The sequence below is a fragment of the Mirounga leonina genome, unplaced genomic scaffold (assembly GCF_011800145.1).
Source record: "Mirounga leonina isolate KUSES-001 unplaced genomic scaffold, KU_Mleo_1.0 Mir_173, whole genome shotgun sequence".
NCBI classification, from domain to species: Eukaryota; Metazoa; Chordata; class Mammalia; order Carnivora; family Phocidae; genus Mirounga; species Mirounga leonina.
Window position 1 is genome coordinate 68,758,183 of NW_023270447.1, and position 15,414 is coordinate 68,773,596.

At 42.7% G+C, this 15,414-nt stretch overlaps 1 protein-coding gene across 1 annotated transcript in view; it reads left to right on the top strand.

Moving 5' to 3' along the window:
* CSMD2 (CUB and Sushi multiple domains 2) overlaps window positions 1-15,414 on the top strand; it is a 587,452-nt gene that overhangs the window by 350,508 nt on the left and 221,530 nt on the right. The window lies entirely within an intron of this gene.

Consider the following 15,414-nt stretch of genomic DNA (forward strand, 5'->3'; position numbering starts at 1 on the left):
GTGTCCTTCGTGGCCCTGCCCAGTCTCAAGTGGGCCCAAACGTAGCTAATCATTAGAATCCCTCAAAGGCTTTTTACTTTTTTTATTATTATTATTACTATGTTATGTTAATCACCATACATTACATCTTTAGTTTTTGATGTAGTGTTCCATGATTCATTGTTTGCGTATAACACCCAGTGCTCCATGCAGAACGTGCCCTCCTTAATACCCATCACCAGGCTAACCCATCCCCCCCCCCTCTAGAACCCTCAGTTTGTTTCTCAGAGTCCATAATGTCTCATGGTTCGTCTCCTCCTCCGATTTCCCCCCTTCATTCTTCCCCTGCTGCTATCTTCTTCTTCTTTTTTTTTAACATATAATGTATTATTTGTTTCAGAGGTACAGGTCTGTGATTCAACAGTTTTACACAATTCACAGCACTCACCATAGCACATACACTCCCCAGTGTCTATCACCCAGCCACCCCATCCCTCCCACCCCCACCACTCCAGCACCCCTCAGTTTGTTTCCTGAGATTAAGAATTCCTCATATCAGTGATACATGTCATTCTCTGAATGACTTATTTCACTCAGTATAATACCCTCCAGTTCCATCCACGTCATTGCAAATGGCAAGATTTCATTCCTTTTGATGGCTGCATAATATTCCATTATATATATATACCACTTCTTCTTTATCCATTCATCTGTCGATGGACATCTTGGCTCTTTCCACAGTTTGGTTATTGTGGACATTGCTGCTATAAACATTGGGGTGCATGTACCCCTTTGGATCCCTACATTTGTATCTTTGGGGTAAATACCCAGTAGTGCAATTGCTGGATCATATGGTAGCTCTATTTTCAACTTTTTGAGGAGCCGCCATACTGTTTTCCAGAGTGGCTATGCCAGCTTGCATTCCCACCAACAGTGTAGGAGGGTTCCCCTCAAAGGCTTTTTAAAATACAGAACCTTCACCCCCAGAAGTTCTGATTCAGCAGGTCTGGGATGGGTCCCAGGTACTGTGGTTCTAAAATCTTCCTAGGAGATCTAGATGGTAGGTCAGCTCTGTGAGCCACTAGTATGTAACTCCTACTGTATGCCAGTTGTTTGCAGGGGAGTTTCGCATCGTTGCTGAGGGGTTTGGCCCCCCAACAGGATGGTAGCCTCTTGGAGGCATGGGGCTATGACATATGTGGCCATATGTTGTTGTTATGAGTCTCACCAGCGTGAGGCTGCCATAACTCATGATGCCAATCATCATGATGGCAGTAACCTCCTGCCATCCAAGAAATGTAGACCTCCATGTTGATATCCCCTGGAGATGCAAAGTCCAGTCCTCTGACCATTACAACTTGATGCTCTTGTTTCCTGCCTCTCGTTTCATTTGAACACAGCAAAATGTGAATGGGAGCTGCATGCCGGGCATTGTGCTCAGCACTGGGAGAGTAAGGGGGATGATTCTAGCATGGCTCTTGCTCTCTAAGAGCTCATAGTCTAGTGAATGTGATAGGCACATACTTATATTATAAAGCAGTCTTCGAATTATTACAATAATAGAGGTGGCCACAAAGTGCCCCCAGAATGTAAAGGAAAAAAAATTTATCCCAATTGAAAGATTCTCAGGAGACTTCTTGGAGGATCATTGCACAGGCAAAATTTCAGCCCAGTCTAACTCAGGAATCTGCCCAGAACCAAACTGTGAACACAACTGAGCATAGGGCTCAGTCCAAATGCTCTATTCCTACAACTAAGGGTCCTAGTCCAAGGTATCTTGGGACCATACCTACCTGGGTGAAACAAGGCTGGAAAAACTGACCAAGCTTTAGGGGTGTAATCCTGGACTGTGGCCTCTGCTTATAGTGGGGATGGCATATATCTGCCATTCTCACTTCAGTTTTCACCTGTGGGATCAGAGCTAACAGGTTCTTCTCTCTGTAAAATTTCCGAAGTGATGTGTATGCTAAGTGTGTTCTCACTGCAGACCATGCTTTCTCCACTGTGCTCTGCCATGTTTGACTAAGAGAACTATGGAGGAAACAGGAGTTTCACCAAGAGGATCTGTTTTCACAGCTATTGGCTCAAGAGCTGGGGCTTGAAGCTCTACTGGTACCCCTCCTCCATTCTGTGAGCCTGTGGGCAAGTTTGTCATCTCACTTAGTCATAATTACATTGCGATCAGCCCTGGCTGTCTTGGGTGTCACTGGGCTCTGGTTCCTGGGAAGGTACCACTCACCTTTTCTGGAGCTTGGCTTCCTAGGAGAGTCTTAGACTACCCCTCTTGGGTTTATAGGCCCTTCCTCCAGTCCTTGTGTACAAAGGCAGTATTCTGGCAATCTCAAGGAAGATGGGCCAAGAACAGGACTGCTGCCATAGGCTGATTAACTCCCATCTTGCTCTGGAAGTAGGTGAGACTCTCCCATAGTCCTAAAGGTAGCTCTCTCAGGCCAGCTGTAAACGCCCTTGGATCCTTGTGGATTCCTATGGAGGGAAATCCAAACATACTGCCTTATGATCGTGGTAAGCAGCCACTAAGTGTTCTTTTCCAGTCTTCAATGGGAGGTAGTCTGAGGTATGACTGGGCTTTGGGTGGCCAGGACCATGGCTAGTTCCAGACTCCCTGGGTGGAGATGCTTTGCTGAATAGCCTTAGAAAAGATGGTGAGACTCTCTGACGGGGCTTAGATGAAGAGGACAGGCCCTGTGGGCCCCAAAGTACAGTCCCGAGAGCACCTTCTGAGCTGTTGAAGATGTAGTCTACACCCTTTCGTGTACTCCCCTTCCCCATTAGGGAAGGCTTGAGCTCTTGGGCTGTATCACATGAACATAACTTTTTCCCCAGATAATACCTGTGTTTGGCTGACCAGGATAATAATCTGCTGGAGCTGATCCCCTCAGTTGCCTGAGATCTGCTCCTGTGGCAAAGAAAGAACCCTAAGTATCATTCAGGGATCCCAGGGTTTGGGCATGGGCAGCTGAGAGACCTCACAAAAGTGAGATGCACCTTTGCTTGGCACTCAAGGAAGACTGGGTCATTGAGGCACCCACTCTTCACCCCTCATGGCACAGCTTATCAGAATCCCAGACAAAACTCAAGACTAACAGAATATATAATACTCAGATATAGACCTCTTCAGCATCAGGTACCCCCTTATATAGCTGATAGACTATGTCTCCTTTTATAAGTTGGTCTTCCCACAGAAGGTAGCACCAAGCATAGTTAGTAACCAAGCCCTCAATCATTCCTGCAAATGAGTTTTGTCAGAATCTTCTGGATTTGGAGTTACCCACTCACTCATTGAGGAGAAGAGGGACCAAGGACCAGAGAGCAAACCTTGCTTGGTTGAGCAATGGGCTATGGGAAGAGGTGGGGAGATAGCTCTCCTGCTGCCTCAGTGGGCTGGCTGAGACTCAGAGATAGGCTGGCCAGGAGCATGTGTGGAGAAAACCATCAGCAGCAGAAGTGGGAAATGCCTCATTTCAAACTCAACAAAAAATTGATTTTATACCTCCCATGTGCCCAGGTATGGTGCTGCACTCAGCGCCTTCAGAAGCACAATCACAATGAATCTTCACAGCAAATGCGTGATTTAGAAGTTATTAGTCCCATTTTTATACATGTGGAAACAAAGTCAGTGAAGAAGTACCCTCCCTCCCCCCCCCAAAAAAAGGTATATAACTAGTAAGTCAAAGATAACAGGCAAACCCAAATTTTTAAGGCTTCACATTTGTTCCAATTTGGGGGTACTGGCTTGGCTTCACTATGCATATTTTTCAAAGAATTTATGGTCTATTTTCAAGGTAAAAGCTGAGCCCCAAAAGTATAGACTCAGCCTCTTCCCACGAGTGCAGAGCAGGGACTTTCCTCATGCTTTGTTCCATAAGGTTCTAGACCTATCTTAGCAGCTGGTGACAGGAGTCCTCAGCCAGAAGCTAAGGAATACATCAGACCCCAGTTCAGAGCCTGGCTTTGAATAGGTCTAAAGGCTAAGGTAAGCACCAGGAATGGTTTGAGTGGGCATTATTCCAGAGGTGTGGCAAAAAGCAATCATGGCTGCAGGTGGGTAATTGCAAGAGCTGAACAGGAGTGGCATTGTCAGTTTAGGCCAAGAACTTAGCCAACCTCTAAAGAGGTACAGGGAATAGGGGCTGGTTGTGGGAGGCAAGAACTTAGGAATTGTCAGAACCCCACCAGTGAGCTTCAGTTTAAAATTCCAGCTCCAGAAGGGGACTGGATTGTGAATGGGGAGCTTGAGACAGAAACCACCTCCTCAATATAAAGTATACTCTTGCAGAAGGAAAATAAAAGTACCGTGAGTGAGGTGACCATACATTTAGATTTCTTTGGGACAATTCCAGTTTATATCTTGTGTCCTAAAGTAATTATTAGTATTCTCAAAAGTGTCCCAATTTGGGCAATGTATTATGTGGCTACCCTAACCGTGACCCAACAGACGTTATGCCAAGAAAGGGACTGGTCCTCAGCTGAATGTTTTGGATGCTGAGGGAGATCTATGAGCCAAAGGTCTATGAAGCATGATGTGACTGACCCCTTCTTACCTCTCTCCTCATCCCATGCCACTTGCCCCCTCACTTACTCTGCCCAGATTCACTGGCCTTCTTTCAGATCTCAGAGTCTCTAAACTCCTTCCTACCCCAGTACCTTTGCGCTTTGCAGTTCACCATGTTGGAATGTTCATCAGGTGGCTGGGTCCTTCTCATTACCTGTTAGCTGCCACCTCCCCAGAGAAGCCTTTTCTAACCACCTTATCCAAAAGTCAGTCCTTCACTTTCTGAGTTCTTCATATCCCTTTTCATAGGGTATTAATCAACTTCTGCTGTGGCATCAACAGTCCAAAATCTCAGTGGACTGCAACAACAGACATTTATTTCTCACTCATATCCCATGAGGGCTATAGGTGAGTTACAGCTCTGTGGGGCTTGGCTGGGGTCTACATAGCCTCTCATTCTGAGATCCAGGCTGAAGGACCAGTCTGTACATAGAGCATTCTGTTCTCATGGCAGAAGGCAGAAGCTCAAGAAGATAAGGCAAAGCCATAGCAGGCACTGAGTGAGATGAACCTGGTGTACAGACTCCATGACCGCAGCCAGGAAGGATAAATGAAAGGTGGGAGGGACCCACACCACTCAAGAGATATGATGCTTAACAGAGTTTTCCAGGTGGACAGGAGGAGAGACTATTCTAGAAAGGAAAAAAGGCCTAGGCAAGACATGGAGTTAGCCTTGCACATTTGTAGGGCTGTGAGTCATCTAATACAGCTGGGATGGAGGATGCAGTGGGGGAGTGGGAAGGCCTTAGGGCTTTGAGGGTCTTCTGTGCCCTTGTGAGGAGTTTGGGTTTTATCCTCTGTGCAATTGGGGGTATTTAAAGAGGTCCAGGAAAGGATGTAACATCATGAGAATTTGTGATTTATGAAATTCACTCTAGAGGATGGATTCAGAGGGAGTGAGTTTTGAAGCCAGGAAACCAGGTAGACTACTGCAGCAGGAAGAGGGCCTTACTTAACAGGGGAGTGATGGGGATGTGACAAGTATAGGAGATACTGAAGAGATAGAATCAACCAAAGTTAGTTACTGATTGGATATGGGAGTGAGGGAGAAGGAGTTGATGTATTTTGCTTAGATAACTGGGTGTTGTCATTCATGGAGATAAGGAATGAGGGAGGCTTAGGAAAACAGAAAAAGAGTTCAATTTTGGACATGCATTTGAGATGCCGGTGGGATCCCCAGTAGAGATGTACATCACATAGTTCCCTCCCCGGTCTGCCGTGTGCAGGAGGGCCCGGGCTGCTGGAATTTACTTGGGAGGCAGTGGCATAAAGCAGGAGCGGCTGGGTAGTGAGAAGAGAAAAGCCCATCACTGAGTGATGACAGGGCTGAAACATTTGCTGACACCAGGGAACATTCCAGACCCTTAGTATCCAGGAGAACCAGGTTTGGGAAAGAAGACTTTGGAGTTCAATATTGGACATATTTAGTTTAATCCGCTGTGACAAAATCCAAACTCCTTCTCATGGTCTGAAAGCCCTTTGCCATCCTCTTCATATCATCTCCCGTTCCTAGTCGCTCTGGGGCTCACCTTGCCTCTGCCACAGTGCTCCCCTTTCTGTCCCTCACCTGCACCAAGCTCATCCCCTCGTCTGTGGCGGTCTTCCCTTGTGATGGCTGGCTCCTTGTTCACACAGGCCATCTCTGACCTCCTCATTGTAAGTAAGCCACCCCCACTATGTTCACTTTTTTCCTTCACCTAGGCTTAGGTTCTATTACAATATCGACCTCACGAGAGCTGAGGGCTTGCTCCTCTTTGGTTGCCAACCTATATCCCTCATACCCGGAGCAGTGTTTGGCACACAGCAGGTGCTCCGGTGATCCTTGGGCGAGGTGGAGATGTTGCAAGACCAGGATATACAGGTCTGGGGCTCTGAAGAGTGGTCTGCCCAGGGGGCATACGTTGAGGAGTCATGTGTGGGGTGGGGTGCCCGAGAGAGGATGTGAGTTAGCAGAAGACGACCCTGAAATTGATCCCTTCATGTTCCACAATGTGAATGTCAGGTAGAGAAGGAAAGCTTGCAGATGACTGCAAAGGGACACCAGAGCCAGAGGTGGGAAAAGTGAGTGGGTGTGATGAAGGACAGAATGGACATGGTTCAGGAATTAGGGGAAGATCAGCTCAGTTGAAGGCCCTGCTCATCTAACTCAGGACACCAGCGCCCCAGTCTTGCTTGCCTGGGAGGTGGGGATTGGACCAAATGAAAAAAAAAGGAAAAGAAAAGAAAGGAAAAAAGGAACACAAAGCCATGAGCACAATTCATGAACTGTGGATTGAATTACATCCAGTATGAATGTAAGAGGACATACCGTATGCTCGGGAAACACGTGGCCAGCGTTGCCCATTGATCCCAATGCTCCCTTTGGAATGTGGGAGTTTCTGTAAGACATCCTCAGTATTCTCAAGAGAACCCCACCTTAACCTAATCTCCTTTAGGATAAGGGTGAGCCCTGCTGGGGGGGAGCAGTTTCACCCCTCCTGCATGTGACTTTGAGAACCTCTCACCACTTGCACAGCCCCAGTGAAGTTCAATGAGAACTTTCGCCAGACTCCAGCACCAGAGATGATATTAAGATAACACGAACATATGCTGAGCTTCTGAGCAGGAGGCCAAAGACATTCAAGGGTGGGTTTGTGAAGCCTGAAGAGCTGCCTCAGTTTACTGGTCCAGAGACCCACAATGAAGCAAGAACGACCTGATTGGGCCTCTCCTGCTTGAGTGAGCACTGCTGGAGAAAATCGCCCAACCAGGCAAATTGGCGCAGCTCGGTAGAGCCTGCTGCGGTGCTGAACAATCCATCTGTGCTTCTCAAGTCAGCCTGTTATTCTCTTCTCCGTGGAAGCTGTCCACTCGCCGCTCCCCTCAAACCCATGAGCAGCCTCTGCCCCCACCTGGCACTGGAGAGTGACCTTGCCTCCCACCCAGCAGGCCTGGCAACAGTCATCAACTTGCAAATACCAAAGACACCCAGCCTGCAGATTATACTCCTTCCCATCCTTCTCTGCTTTATAATGGAGATGTTCACTCCTCTCTCCCATCAAAAAGCAGTCCCCCTGTAGATTATACATCCCTTTTAGGCTTTAAATCAGGGACCTACGAACACCGTCAAACTCACAGTAAGAAATGCAATGAGGTACACACACGCTTGCACTAATTGAAGTGTACAATTTACAAACAGTCCTTACCTTCACTACTTATAGTGCACTCAGAAAATTTCCATTCTCTTCCTTTTCTCCTTTTTTCTCTTAGCATCCACCTCAATACCCACCACATCACTTTCACGACCAGTGATTAATGGACTGTTCTTGCTATAGAGTCTCCCTCACCTCCCACCTTCTCAGGAACCTTATGCCTTATGTGCAATCCATCCTCCCTGTTCTGTGTCTCTAGCCTCTCCCCATCGCCAAGTCCTGCCCATCACCATTTAAATTTACCCCGGGTCTCTAAAACTTAGAAGGAAAGCTCTTTCTTCACACCCCCCATCACCCTGCCTGTTCTCTAATGCTCCTTTTTACACCCAGACTTCCTTGACAGGATGTCCTCCCTGCTGCATCCTTTCCTCAGCTACCGCTCCCTTGTCACCTGCCCATTCTGACCTCTGTATCCCCCACACCCGGAGACTGCTCTCACCAAAGCCGCCAATGACCTCCTGTCACTAAAACCCGAAGGGTGGCATTCTGCCCTCCTCAGATGCTCCGCTGTATTTCAGAACAGATAGTCCTTCCTTCTAGCAACCACTCTCCTGTTTTTCCTCCTCCCTCGGCTGCTTAGCCTCCATCTGCCCTTCCAGCTTCTCTCCGTTCTCTTGCAAAGTTCCATGCTGTCTGTTTTTCCTTTGCCAACTTGAGAGCTCTGTCTTTTGACGTTTCTGTTTTCCAATAATACTGTACATTTCCTGCATCTCTGTTGACCAGCTTTACTCTTCTGTTAGTGACGTCTTAATTTCCTTGGCCCATATTCCTATTTTGAGTGTTTATCTTTTTTATTGAATTGTCGTTCTGTATATGGTAAACATAGTAAATATTTAACTGGAATAACCTGCAAATATTTCCTCTCCATTTGCTCCTCAGTGTTGAGGTTTTGTTTATGGTGATTTTTTTTAAATCCGAAAGTTTCTCATGTCTGTAGGTAAAAATCATTTCCCACATGCTTTCCAACTTTGGTGTAATGCTGAGAAAGTCCATCTCCACCTCTGAGATTATACGAATATTCCTTATATTCTTTATATTTTCTTTTCTAGTAGTTCTGTGGTACATTGAGTGAGGTATGAATCTAATTTTTCCACAGCTGGTTAGCCATTTGTCCCAGCATCCTTTATTGATCCATCCACCTTTGCCCTGCCAATGTGAAAAGCCCCCCTCGTCATATACTAAATTTTTAGATGTCTGTATCTGTTTCTAAACTTTTCTTTTTTGACTCCATTTCTCTCTCATTTGAAGCTAATACAATACAGATTTTACTATTGCAGCTTGAGTATATGTTTTAATATCTGAGTGGGCAAGGCCTCCTTACACTGGGAGAAAGCAGGTGTCATGGCTGAGAGCTTGGGCTCTGGAACCAGCTCGACTGGGTTCATATCCCAGCCCATCACCCCCGTGCAGTGTGACTGGGGGCAGGTTACCTGAACACCTGGACTCAGCTTCTGCATCTGTAAAGTGTGGATAATAGCATCCACCTCAGAGGGTTGTTGTAAGGGACTGCTGACTGGCACCTTATCTCTTTAAGGAGACATTGGCTCTTTTCACCTGTTTATTACAACAGATGGATCTTAAAATTGTTTTAAGTTTCAGAAAGAAAAAAATTGGTGTGTGCTATGCCTGGAGTTATGTTCAATGTATACAACGATTTGAGGATAATTGTCATTTTAATAATATGAACTCGTCACCCAGAAAAATAGTGCATCTCTCATTTTGAAATTTTCTTTTCTGCCTATCAGTAAAGTTTTGTTGTTTTCATTATATAGGCTGTGTTTGTTCATTGTTGTAGGGCTGAATTTGATTTGCTAACGCTTTGCATATGGGATTTCTTTTTACACTGTGGGTATGTTGGTGTGTGAGTAGGTGGGTATGAATATGTGTATCATATATACTGTTTTATGGGAGTAGTTGTATCAAAATTAATTTAAATAGCATGGCTATTATGGTGTGTTTAAAGTTTTAAAGCTCTAGCCACAAAACCACCTACTCCTTAAGTACATTCCAGTTTTCTTGTGTTTTTCTCTTCACACAAGTTTGGTAATTCAGAATTTCCTAGGAAATTCTGTTTTGTCAAGATTTCAAATTTATTAGTATGTTACACATACTATTCTTTTATTTTTTTTCAAAGATTTTATTTATTTATTTGAGAGAGAGAATGAGAGAGAGAGCACATGAGAGGGGGGAGGGTCAGAGGGAGAAGCAGACTCCCCGCTGAGCAGGGAGCCCGATGCGGAATTCGATCCCGGGACTCCAGGATCATGACCTGAGCTGAAGGCAGTCGCTTAACCAACTGAGCCACCCAGGCGCCCACTATTCTTTTATAATTGACTTGTCTTCTTAGTTTTACTATCCTATATGTATATGTACCTTCTCTCTATTTCTTGAGTAGACCAGTGAGAAGTTTCTTATTTATGGGGCTTTTCTGTTATTTTTTTTTCTATTTTTATCTTTTCTAAGTTTATTCTCCCTTCTCTCTTTGATCTTGTTCAGTTATTCTCTCCATAACTTCTGAGTTTAAACATTCATTTAACTTATTTTTCTACAATTTAATAATGAATAAGGCTATGAATTTCCTGTGAAATACAGCTTTGACCTGATACCATCATCATTCTTATAACTAGTCTGTATTGACAGATTTCATTTCCTTTTTGAACTCAAGAACTTATTTAAGAAAGGGTTCTGTGAATTTTCAAGTGATTTAGGGATTCTCCTGTATTCTTTTAGTATGGATTTCTAGTTCATTTGCACTGTGAACAGAGAATATGGCCCCATAGTTTTTGCTTCGTGGAGAGCTTTATGGAGATTTCCTTGTAGCATAAGATAAAGCCTATTTCTGTGATATTCCATGGGTGCTTGTAAAGAGGATGATTGTCCTTGTTTGAAGGCCACACAGTTTCATATAACACATACACACTCATAGTATTTTACAGATCCGCTTTATCTTTACTTATTTTTGATTTCAGATTAGTATATTTTTCTCCAACTCTTATACTCTTTAAAAATAGTTTATTTGATCGGTGTCAGTGCTTTGGGCTATAAAGTATCATAACTGTCATATCTTCATTTTGGAATCTGTGCATCATCCATTGTTTAAATATCATCTTTGGATTTTGTTTTGCTTTGTCAACAACCCCCCCCCATAATTGAATTATCATTTTGAAAGCAGTGAAGCCAGCAATAACAATACCAAAAGAGAAGATAGTAAAAGGGGGTTTTTCAACAAGCCCCTTGTGTTTTCTACTCAAGGTCATATCAAATAATGATCTGATATTACACACAGTAATTATGCATACACCTGCTAATGAGTTTTCCACCTTTATCAGTTTTCAAAAGTCTGAGCGATGGCAGAGCCCTCTGATTTAAAGGTTTACCCAAGGTTGAGATCCATAAGCATAACTACTTCCAAAGGGGGTCGGCACCTTATCTCCCTCTTTTAACCTGGGTGATTGATAATGATGAGATCCAATCACAGCACTTGATGTTTTCCTCATTTTGGCCACTGAGAAGCAAACTGTGCTCTCTAACAGAAACATTCCAAAGTAGCATGCAAACATAATTTTTGCAGAGCGAGAAAGATTAGACCTTTGTAGCACAATGCATATGCCGTTTTCCTGCTCTCATGGCAACGAGTCTGAGTTATCTTTTAGGGTGTTAGACTGAGCTTTGTAGGGCCACGCTCTTTTCTATGAGTGTCAGTTTATGAGCGTCATGTCCTTCCAGGTGCAAGAAGAAATGTCTTTTGGTAGCTGTTCAAGACTCTTGACCAAAAACAAGGATCGCCCAAGAGTCTGGTGTGACGTTATAACATCCAAGGGTCTGATCTTAATATTAAAACCCCCTTTTTGGGTGGTTGGCATTTGCCTCCACTGGTCCTTCTGAAACCTTGGTTGCACATTTAGGATCACCTGGGGGAGCTTTTAGGACCTGTGGATGCTCTGGACGACTCCACCAAACACATAGGAATCTCTGGAGCCTGGCACTGGTAAACTTTAATACACTTCTAATGTGAAGTCTGAGCTCTGTTGGCCCCTTCCCTTGTTTTTAACTACTCTGAGACACTTTGTGTAAGTCGTGTGTCTTGTTCCAAAATGAGAATTATATTTTACTGGACTAGGTTAACCTGTACACGTATATTGTCATAAATAATGTTTTGTCTCTTTCTTTTTTTTTAGCATTTACTTTACATTTCCCCTCTTTATGCTTCCTTGTTTTGTCCTTTGAATTCCGTTTTTTGCTAAATTGACTGCTTTCCTTTTTCCCCCTTTGGTAATTTTGAAGATAAGCTACTTTATAGTCTATTACTAATTACTCTTAACATCTTTAAAAACATGGTCTAACCTATATTATACAGAAACTGTATAAGAGAGTTTCTTGCAAGATGAGGAAATTAGCATATCTCCTTGCTCCAACTTTATGCTTTCTATCAGTGTCATCTGCAGAGTTTTACCCTGGGGTTTGGGCAGGAGTGATATCTTTTATCTTCTCTTCGAAGGAATATTTGTTATGCTTGCATTCTGTTTTATAACTATGTTTATAGCAATTATTTAGATTCTTTACTATACCGTTTATTTGCTTGTTCCTAATCTTTTTTTTTTTTTATTGATCAAAACTTTCCCACACTTGAGTTCTTCATTTTGATTTATCTCTTGGTTGGGTAGAAAACATCTTTGAGTGTTTTTTTTTTTGATGAATTTTATGTGACTAATATATTTTTCGAGGTCTTTGACACTGGGAGCAGTTTCTGTTGTCTTTGCTGTTTAGCAACTTGGCTGAGTCATTCTCTTTTCTACTCTAAATTATTTAGGAACAGATCTGTACTGTGTCTAAGAGAAATGCATTGAGGGTCATGGCCCGGTATTTTTTCCTAGTTTCCAGAGCTGACTCGGGTACCCACCTGTTTTTCAGACTTTGGTCAATTCTGTTGCTTGGGGGTTAGAACGGGATGGGAACGTGAGGCACATGTATTCATGTCCCCATCTTTTCAGATGGTATCAACCATTAAATCCAGTTAACCCTTGAACAACACGGGAGTAGAGTGCCAACCTCTCCCCACCCAACCCTGTTCAGTCAAAAAATCCATATATAACTTTTGACTCCCCCAAAACTGAACTACTAATAACCTACTGCTGACCGAAAACCTTACCGATAACATAAACAGTTGATTAACACATATTTTGTATGTTACAAGTATTATATATCGTATTCTTACAATAAAGTAAGCTAGAGAAAAGAAAATATTATTAAGAAAATCATAAAGAAGAGAAAATGCATTTACAGTACTGTGCTGTATTTATAAAAAAAAAATCCATGTGTAAGTAGATGTGTGTGGTTCAAACCTGTGTTGCTCAGGGGTCAACTGTATTCATTGATTCATTCAGCAAATATTGATTTGCTGATTGAGCACCTACAATGAATGCACTAGGCATCATGGGAGCCATTAGGGACCGAGAGGAATCAAACAGACAAGATTTCTACTCTCATGGAACATATGTGTATGTCTTGGGGTGAGGGAGGGACAGACCATAAACAAACAAGTGAACAAGATAATTTTAGAGAGTGATAAGTAAAACTACCATATACAGCTACTCAAAATGGTGCCCCTGGAGCTTTGCAAGATAGCAACCCACTACAAAGGTATAAAGAAAAAAGAATAATGTGATAGAGTGATGGAGTGGGGGTGGGGACGCAGGTGATGTTAATTAAATTCTCCTCTGCAGCAAAGCCACTTTTGCACATGTTTACAGTTCTTCTGATGGTCTTCCCTCTGAAATCATAGCACTTCTTGCCTTCGGTCTGCCTTGGTATGGTTCTACTGGTAGGCAGGCCTTGTGATTTTGCCCCTTGTCTTCAAGGTCGTTGGCTCTGTTGGGTGAGGATTCCTCATGATTTGCATTACACTTGCAGCTGGAGACAGCATGGCTGTGTGGGGGCACCTATGACCAGCCTAGAACCCCCCACTTCAGTGCTAATGTAGTGGTTAGGAGCTGACAGGTCGATATTCAGCAAATTCTAAGAACACCCCGTGGACTCCACTTTTAGGCCCAGTGGGCAGTACTGTTCTCATAATAGGATGTTCAGGGGTGGCTAAGAGCTTGGCCCCTGAAGTCAGATGGATTTGAACTTGCTGTTACCATTTACTGACCAAGCAACCCTGGCAAATTACTTAAATCTCTGCGTGCCTCAGTGTCTTCATCTTTAAAATGAGCTACCTACCAAATAGTGTTATTGTGACAGCTAAATTGAGTAATTGATGACAGTGCTCAGAACAGTGCCTGCACTTAGTAACCACCATTAATATATCATAATAATCACTATTAACTCTATATTGTGTTGCCTAAACGCTTTTTCATATCCTTCTCTCCCCTTGGCTCAGACTCTTTCTATACCCCTAAAACACAGAGACTACAGGGATAAGACTGAATATGTCTTAGGGACAAGGTTCGCTTTGCAGAACTGGATGGGAAGGCTTTGAGTAGCAGGTTGGAAAAGGGATACCTAATGTAGAAAAGGGGAGGATGAGTAGAGTCAGGGAAAGGAAGGAGAAGCTCAACATAAGGAGTCACCAATTCCTTTGTTTTGTGTGTGTATTTCTTTTGCAAGCATGATTTCATTATTATTTTTCACCTTAGCTTCATCATAATTAATAAGCCAAATATGCTAACTTAAGTTTCAATATTATTAACACCAAATATCAATATAAATGTTATAAAGGTATTTAAATATTTGCCCATATTAGTTTTACCCTCTTTATACTTTTACATTTAAAAGTGTTTAGTATGAACCTATATCATTTTTGCAGTCAGAAAAATTAAATATTGTTTTCATTTTGAAAAACTATTACCCCAAAACCTATTACTCGAAAACAATTTTTATTCGGGGGCTCATGTCCAGTCTCTATCCACATGTAAATATGTAATAGCTATAATCGGAAGTATACATATAATTTTATGATCTACTGTTTTACTTAAAATGATGCTTAATGTTCTTCTTTCTGCAGGGTCGTATTTATCACTTTAATGATTTTGTTCAAACAGCATCACATTAAAGGCTATAATTTACCTTGTATTATTAGGCTGGCATATAGGTTGTTCACATTTTTTTTCTCTAATAAAATTATGTCACTATAAACATCTTTGTCCATGCAGCTCTTTTTCTTCTGAATTAATTTCTAGAAACTACTGAGTCTAAATATTTGAATAGTTTTGTGGTTGTTGATAAGAATTCATATCCTCCCTTCCAAAAGGATTATATCAGCTTTACTCTGCAGCTGGCAATAAATACGTATGAATTTCCACGAAGCCTCAACAATATTGGGCTGCGTATTTTTTTCTTTATTTTTTTTTTTTACTAGTGAAATAGACTGTTTTCATATTAATTCTATTTTCTCTCCTACGAATCCTGTGAGCATACTCTTTGCTTATCCTGGTGATATTCTTATGCAATTGTAAAAGCTCTAATTTAATATTTATATTCACCCTTTGGCATATTTGTTGCAATTTTTTTCGTTCTATTATTTTCCATCTTAATTTTGGTTTAGTGTTTGCTTGCTTGTTTGTTTTTCCACTTATAGCACTTCCCTTGCCTCAGCCTTGTTCCAGGGTCTGTTAGTCACTGGCATGAAAAGAGTTTAAAATAAGGAATTCCAGAAGAGTGAGTCCTTAGGAT